The following is an 8,812-nucleotide window of genomic DNA, read 5'->3' on the forward strand; positions in this document are numbered from 1 at the left end:
ATATATTCATTTATTAGTTTGCATATGTGCATGTCTGTGTAAGCAGACATGCCATAGAGCATGTATGGAGGCAAAGGACAACTCTATGGAATCATTTCTCTCCTAATTTTTCTCAGGCCACCAGGCTTGCTCAACAAGTGCCTTTGCCATCTGAGCCGTCTTGCCAGCCCTACACTATGTTCTGGCTAGCTAGTTTTATGTTAACTTGACACAAACTAGAGTCACTGAAGAGAGGGGACTTTCAATTGAGAAAATGCCTCCATAGGTCCCAGCTGTAAGGCATTTTATTAATTAGTTATTGATGAGAGAGGGCCCAGCCCATTGTGGGTGGTGCCACCCCGGAGCAGTTGGCCCTGGATCCTATAAGAAATCAGGCTGAGAAAGCTAGAGGAGGCAAGCCAGTAAGCAGCACTCCTCCACGGCCTCTGCATCAGCTCCTGCCTCCAGGTTCCTTTCCTGTTTCTGTCCTGACTTCCTTCAGTGATGGACTAAGATGTGGAAGTGTAAGCCAAATAAACCTCTTCTTCCCTGACTCGCTTTTGGGCATGGTGTTTCATCACGGCACTAGAAACCCTAACTGGGTGAGCTTTGATGTTCAAGATGATGATAAACCCTAGATTTTACATGTCCCCAGCAAAGACCAACACCAAAGAAGACAAGAAATAACTGGTTTTATTTATTTATTTATTTGTTTATCAGTATATTAAAAAAACACCCTGACTATCCTGTCTCCTGGTTATAACAAGTTGGAGCACTGAAGTTGTGTATGTGTGTTTATATAACTATCTTCGAGTTTATTGCTGTGAGGAGACGCCATGACCACAGCAACTCTGATAAAGGAAACATGTAATTGGTGCTATCTTACAGATCAGAGCTTTAGTTCATTATTTAGTCCATTGACACTGTGAGCTCTTGTACATTATTGCCATGGCAGGGGGCATGCAGGCAGATGTGGGGCTAGAGAAGGCTCTGAAAGTTGTACATCTTGGTCTGCAGGCAGCAGAAGGAGTCTGTGTCCTACACTTGGAGTCACTTGAGCATAGAAGACCTCAAACACCCCCTCCCCACAGTAACACACTTCCTCCAACAATGTCACACCTTCTTCAACAAAGCCACACCTTCTAGTAGTGCCACTCCCTATGGAGGGTTATTTTCTTTCAAACCACCACAGTATTCTAACCCTACATAAATGTGTAAATTGTGTCTTATACATATTATATGTTAAAATTAAATCTGCTCTGGGGGTTGGAGAGATGGCTCAACAGTAAAGAGTACTTGCTGCTCTTTCAGAGGATTCAGTTTGATTACCAGCACTCACATGGCAGCTCACAACCATCTGTCACTCTAGTCTCTCGGGATTGAATGTTGTCTTCTGGGGCATCTGTCTTCAGATACCCATGTGGTGTACAGACACACACACACACACACACACACACACACACACACACATGTATATATATATATATGTAGGCAAAACACTCATACATGTAAAATAATAAAATAAATCAATCTTTAAGAAATAAAAATCCTGCTCTATAGATTAAGTCTATGGTACATTCTAAATATTGAGTGCATATTCTATATTTAATTTCATAGAACAGTGTTAGGTTGACAGAAAACTGAGCAGAAAATATAGCAAGCTCCATGTGTCCTTTCTTTCCATCCTCAGCATCTGCTAAAATCAGCATCTTGCCCTAGTGTGGTATATTTGTTATAATTGATAAACTAAGATTTAGAATTAATTCATGCAATCATTAATTAAAGCCTATAGTTTGTCTTAAGATTCACTCCATGTGTGGTTCTATAGATTTTGATAAGTGTCTATAAAGGCATTTATGCATATTGGACTGACCTACAGAATGGTGGTTTTGTCCACGAGACCACTGAAGTTTTAGTGATCTGGAAAATCCCAACAGGAGAATTGGGAAATCCATAATCCTTTGCTTACAGAGGCAAACAAAGAGCCAGCAATTAAAATAGAGCCAACATTCCCTCCATCCAACACATTGTTTGATGAGTTTTGTGTATCTGCTTTGAACTGGAGGACAACAGGGAAGTGGGTAAGAAGTGAGTAAGAAGTGGGTAGGAAGTAGAGTGAGTAGGAAGTGGGTAGGAAGTAGAAGTGGGAAGTGGGTAAGAAGTAAAAGTGGGTAGGAAGTGGAAATGTGTAAGAAGTGGTAGTAGAAGCAGAAGTGTATAGGAAGTGGAAGTGGGTAGGAAGTGAGTAGGAAGTGGGTAGGAAGTGGGTAGAAAGCAGAAGTGGGTAGGAAGTAGAAGTGGGTAGGAAGTAGAAGTGGGTAGGAAGTGTGTAGGAAGTGGAACTGGGTAGGAAGTGGAAGTGGGTAGGAAGTGGAAGTGGGTAGGAACCAGAAGTGGGTAGGAAGACTGTGATGCAATGCACCATCCATGACTGCACTTTGACCCCAGCTCATCATTCACCTCCCCCACGTCTCAGATCCCTGATCCACAGAGGGAAGGGAAGGACCTCATAAGGCAGAACAATTCCAGCTCCCCCTGAGGGAAGACCCAGAGATTATAGGTGGGGCTGATATGTGTTGAGAAGGTTAGAAAACATTTTTCTTGAGCTCCAGGAATTTTTTTTTTAATATTGACTGCATTTGTAGATTCCAGTGACTTTATAAAGTAGCCGAGGAGAACATAAATATAGTTTTATACTTTGTGTGGTTACAGTCTTAACCAGAAAATAATATGCTTAGACAATGGCTAAAATAAAAAACAATCATATAGATTATTAACAGACATAGAACACAATCACCTTAAGTTCCCTTCAGTGCACGTAAAAAGTCTAAGCAGACATTTTCCTGTGACAGAAAACCAGCTTGTTAAGAATTATGAAGATGCTTCCAGAAGATGCGCTTTTCTTCTGCAAACCCAGTGAGACCATTCTAAAGTCAGTTTGTGGCAAAGAGCATAAAGACCAAAGAACAACCATAAATGCCTATGGATGTATCCTGAAGGCCTAGGATCTGTACTGAGGACATTTTTTTCAACAGTCCTCCACTAGGAAAGAACAGTGTGTCCAAAGGACCGTGTAAACATAGGCAATTAATAGCAACTAACGTTCATTTTCAGCTTCGAGTCCTAAGCACTTTACATGGATTATAACCTTTTATCCACTCATCCATCTTATGAAGTAGATACTATTATTATCTCCATTTTATAGACATGGAAAATAAAGCAAGGAGACAGAAAGTAGCCTGTCCATGTTCTCACTGGGATTTAAGCCGGGGCTGACTGACTTCTGCTCCTCGGTGTTAAACCACTAAACGTCACTGCTGTAAAACTGTATGTTTATGTTTATGTCAACCTGTTTATTTAATGAGAAAGGAAAGACATTTTTATAAAACCATGCATCTAAAATGGAGCAGAAAATAGAAATCCACGCACCGCAGCCTAGTTGATTTTTACATTGAAGTGGGTCACTGTTTGGAATGCTTGCAATCAGACGACTTTGGCTATGGCTAGGATGACGAAAAGCAAAGTCTTTTATAACCCCGGAATCTGTGTCTTTTTCCAGTACTCATACACCACTGTGTTTGATTTGCTGCTTTGGCAAGGAAGAACTCTCAGGTCCTTAGAAGTTCTTGACGATCATGGGGCATTTTTAATTTCTTTTCTGAACATCTTGTCACCATGACATAGATGTCAGACCTACATGAACAACACTTCCCAAACAGGAGGACAGACTTGCTGGACCTGGAGGCAAAAGTCTGTCATTCCAGCCACTTGGGAGGTACAGACAGGAGGATCAAAAAGTTCAAGGTTCATCTAGGCTCCACAGTGAGTCTAGGACTCACCTGGGTAACGTGCTGAGACTTAGGTTTCAAACAATTTTTCAAACAGTCTAGGTGTATGATTCACTGGGAAATCCTGGCCTGGCACGCACGAGGCTCTAGGCTCGATTCCTGGTAGTGCAAAAAGAAGTGAAAGCAGGAAAAAGTGAAGGGAGGGAGGGAGGAGAAAGGGAGGGAGAGAAGGAGGGAGGGAGGGTGAGAGGGAGAGAGGGAGGAGAAAGGGAGGGAGGGAGGGAGGGAGGGAGGGGGGGAGGAGGGGAAGGAGGAGGAGGAAGAGGACGAGAAGGAGGAGAGGGGAGGGGGCCGAGGGAAGGGGGGGGGAAGGGGGCGGAGAGACCAGGAGGTGGGGGCCAGAGGAGGGAGGAGGGCTTCAGAGCCCCGCCCCCTTCTCTGATTGGTCAGTTCGGAGAAACGGGCTCCTCCTCCCACTGCTTTCCACCCTGCTCCTCCTCCTCAACCTCCTTCAGCTCCTCCTCGCCCGGACGTCCTGTCAATCAGAGTTTAGAGGTGGGCCGGGAAGGAGGCGGAGCTAAGAACAAGTCTCCAGTCCTTAAAGGTGCAGAGCAAAGGCAGTTCCGATTCTCGCCTGCTTCTCTTAGGCTGCGTCCTTGAGGAAAATGTGGCTCCACTTAAATACAAGACTGTAAAATTAACACGAAAGTACACACTGACGGTGTGGATCCCTCCGCCCCACCCCTCGTTCGCCTACACAGTGACGCTGCGGTAGAAAACTTGGTTCTCTGAAATCCTTAGACCTCGGGGAAACTGTTGAAAGCAAAACTTTGTAATATGACGTAGTTAGTAAATAAAATTGAGCCGCTAAGATAATGAATAATGATCTCTAATAGATGAAAATCGAGATAGTAGGTAGTTTGCAAAAGACCAACTCTAGGCCAACAAAAAGAATACAGATCGCCCTAACTGTGGCCTAAAACCAAATAAAACTCAAGAAAAAGACTAATAAATAAGTTCACCAAATGAAATGGATTCAACNACTGTAACCCGTCCCTAATAAACGGAGGCTTTGACAAATCTGCTTGGCCTCCTTCTTCTGTCTTAGCTCATTCTCTTCCAGGTAGCGCCCCTCCGTGACCCTGGAATAACTGATTGCCGGGTGGGTTACAAACCCCTAGACTGAGTAACCCCACCCCAACGCAATCGACACAAGAGAGGTAAGGAAAGAATGAAGAAAGAGGAGAGGCAGTGGGGGAAACGTTCTTATACCCTTACAGGGCAAATGCAGAAAATTCCTAAAAGTGAGCTTGGGAGCAGTCAGGGCCATGGGGCCGGAGGAATTCAAGGCAGCTCGTGAGGATTTCAAATAAGATACTCAGGGCAAAGATTAGGAGGAGGCAAGCAGCCAATCTAAATAGAAAGTCGCTGCAGCCATCAAGTAACAAGAGTCAAGGCAACAGAGTCCCCTAGAAGGATAACAGAGGAGGGGCTCACGAACATTTGAAAGGGTGGATGGGAGCCATTCCTCAAAGCACCAGAGTTTCAGAACGGCTGCCGTCTTTGGACACCACCAAGCAAGCCTGCTTTGTTCCAGGTGGCCACCATTAGCCTTGGTTTTGACCTTAAGAGAACATCTAGGGACGTGGGTCTGGTTTAGAGAGGAGGGACAGTAACCAATAGCAACCTTGCCCAGCTCTTTGGGGAGTTCATTTGAAGAGTTGCTTGCTCATAACCTGAAATGCTCAGAGCCAATCACCAACAGCTCCTGCAAGGACTTCGTATTTTCCTATCCATCTTGATTTTGTAAACTTTGAGTTGTGTGGAGCCTTGAAACTAATTAAAGTTGAGTTTTTAACTTCCGTGTTGTACAGTATGTTGTAACGCATGCTTAGCAGTGTTTTTAGCGCGCAGCCTCTGCAGGCATGACCCCTGGCATTCTCTTTTGTGCAGACTCACGCGTTTCCCGGCATCATTGAGATGCCCACCAACAATGACGGTGGAGGAGTCCTGGTTAGCTCTCACTTATTTTGGTTTCCGGCAGAGCAGGAGTGAAATAATTTGGGGAAGTTTCACTCCGAACAGGGGAGGTGGGGGGCTGCAAACAATGATGAATGGGTCTTTTGTTCTGATGTATCGCTCTGTTTTCTATGGGGGAGTCTAAAAGAACCACCCTGACAGACAGCTGCTAACCTGTTTTCATGAGCCCACCTTTCTCTCCAGGAGATCACTCACTGTCACGGCGCGTGGAGGTGAAGCAGAGTTTCGTGGCATTCATTAGGCTGGTGTCCCATTAGCTCCCTCTTCATCAAATAAACACGAGCCTCCACAGCCGCAGGGAACAAGAGGCCACTTCATACTATGTACAATGATAAATGTCTCCTGTGGCCCTAGATTCCAACTCTTAACATCTGTGATCTCCCCATCTCCATGGCAACATAAAGTAAATAATAAAAATAGCCCAGATCCAGGAACAGCGCAGCAGGGAATGTCTGTCCTCAAGGAAAACAAATGCTTAGCGTGCCCTCAAAACCAGCGAGAGGATCCATGTGAAGCTGAGCAGTTCATTGACAGGAAAACGGCAGAGAACGGAGAGCAGGGACTACAGCAAGCAGACAAAAAAAAAAAAAGTCAGATTATCTAACAAAGTATTGTCTTCTTTTAGTGGGAGGCCTGAAGGGAACTCAGCTTCTTATATTCATGGGCTTGTACAGAGTGTATTTTACATTTTGCACAAATGTGTTTTGAATTATAGGCTTGTTATGTTGCATTGGGTTTAAAGGGAACCGTAGATTATAAAAGTCATCGCATCAAACAAAGGGTTGAGAACTTCTGGTTTAGTCTTTGCCGCATGACTTCTTGCAGAGCTGAGCTCTGCCAAAAAGACATCTGCATCCTCCTTCCTATTGCCAGACACCGAGGACTCTTCCTGGCACTTCTCAGAGGTCCTGGGTACACACAGGTTTCTGTGGCCATCCCATTTTCCCTATGGTTGGGGGAAGAGCAAGGCTGCAGTCTTTAGAAGAGAAGAATGTGCCACTGGGGTACAAGAAACCCCTGGGGATCGGCTGGTTTAAGAATGGAGATTTTAAATTAAGTTAATTTTCTGATTACCTAAGTGACTTGGGGCCTTTACATACATTGACCCTAGTTCAGCTCATCTAGAGAGGGAGGTAGGAAGGGGTTGGGGAGAGAGAGGGAGAGAGAGAGGGAAAGAGAGAGAGAGAAAGGGGGGGAGAGAGCAATCCTTGCCAGAGAAAGCAATCCTTGTATCCCTGACAGGCCTGGAATTGTATAGCTCTACGAATTGAGTATGCTGTATTACATCGTCTCAGCTTTTTGGTTAAAGAACTTGTAACTTCTGGTCTTACTATTTTACTATAACAAAAACTATGCATTGAATACAACTATGTTGCGCACTTATGTGTGTGTGTGTGTCTGTGTGTCTGTATGTCATAAGAGGCGAGAGTGGCTTAGGGGAGAGCTACTCCAGTGACTGTGTGCCTTGGGAAAGTTACCCCGGCTTCCTTGGCCGTGTGCTTTTATACCCATGGGGACGATGGTATTCACCTTGTAGCATTGCTGAAAGGGTAGCCACGGGGATTAAAAAGCAGTACTATTATCTCTTAGCAGACTGAAGACTAATACGTCAACATGTAGGCGCCCAGCAGCGGTTCCTTATCCAGTGGCGTTCCTTGCAGGCACTCTCAGTGCTCTGTGATAGGGCTTCCACTTGACCATGAATAGAGCCCTGCAAGAACAAAACGGTCCAGTGTGGCTCTTCCTTTGGAGCTAGGATTTCACTCTTACCGTTTCCCTCTTTCCCTTAGAAACTAAAGACAGCTGCTTTAAGTGAGTAGCCCAAGACATCCACTCTTAGTAAAAGGAAGCTTTTCCGTATGATTCCTGAAGATGCCACGCGATGTTTCCCATGGAGCATTGCAATCAGAAGCTGGCTGGAAGTTGGCAATTGTACAGAAGATGCTCTTTCAGCTGGGTTGCTCTTTCCTTGGCTTTTTCCTTCCTCTCTTGATTTTTCATTTATCTCTTCTTTCTTCCTTCCAATCTTCTGATCTTAGCATTGTCTTCTTTCCAGCATGGTGCTGTGTGCTCTGCAGTAGCTGCTGTCTTAACCCTTTCACTGCTTCTCATTCCTGCTCCCTACTGTTCAGCCTGCCCCTTCCCTATGGGTTCCCTCGTGCTTGGAGCCTTTTGGGGAGAGAAATCTTGTACAAATGGTCTTCCTTCCTTCCTTCTTTCCTTCCTTCCTCTTCCCTCTTTCTTTTTTTCTTGTTCTTTTTGAATACAGGGAGATTGAACTTTCAAAACTAAATTTCCTAAGGAAGCCTATGTCTGGGTTTAGACCTATCAGACTGAGATCCAAGAGTCGCAATGATCCAGGAGCTCCCATACAAGGGAAGAGGGAGTCAGAGGGATTGTGGACTAAACGGGTGTGGTGGTTCAAATGAGAATGCCCTCCCACAGACTCATATATTTAAATTCTTGGTCCCCAGTTGGTGGAACTGCTTGGTAAGGATTAGGAGGCATGGCCTTATTGGAGGAGGTGTAACTGTGTCGAAGGAGGTGTGTTAACTGGGGTAGGCTTTAAGGTTTTAAAAGCCCATGCCATTCCAGTTAGCCTCTCTCAGCCTTGAGCTTTAGTAAGACGTAAATTCTTAGCTACTGCTTCAACGCCATGCCTACCTGTCTGCTTCCACGCTTCCCACCATGATGGCCATGGACTCACTCTCTGAAACTATAAGCAAGTGCTCTATTAAATGATAACTTTTACAAGATACCTTGGTCATGGTATCACTTCATAGCAATAGAAAAGTAACCAAGGCAAAGGTGTTGGCTTCAGAAGAGAAGAAAGCTGACTTAAAAGACAAATCTTGTGGATGAGCTGAAAGAAAGCGACACATTCCTAAACCCAAAAGGCTCCACAGACTCTTTCTCAACAATACCATCTGCAATGCAAGCAATATCATTAAAATTATCTCAGTCTGACTAGGAGCAGTAATGGGTTGCTAATATCAATTGTCACC

Source organism: Alexandromys fortis, unplaced genomic scaffold (genome assembly GCF_014885135.2).
Source record: "Alexandromys fortis isolate MF-2015 unplaced genomic scaffold, M_Fortis_MF-2015_v1.1 scaffold_57, whole genome shotgun sequence".
In the NCBI taxonomy this organism is placed as follows: domain Eukaryota; kingdom Metazoa; phylum Chordata; class Mammalia; order Rodentia; family Cricetidae; genus Alexandromys; species Alexandromys fortis.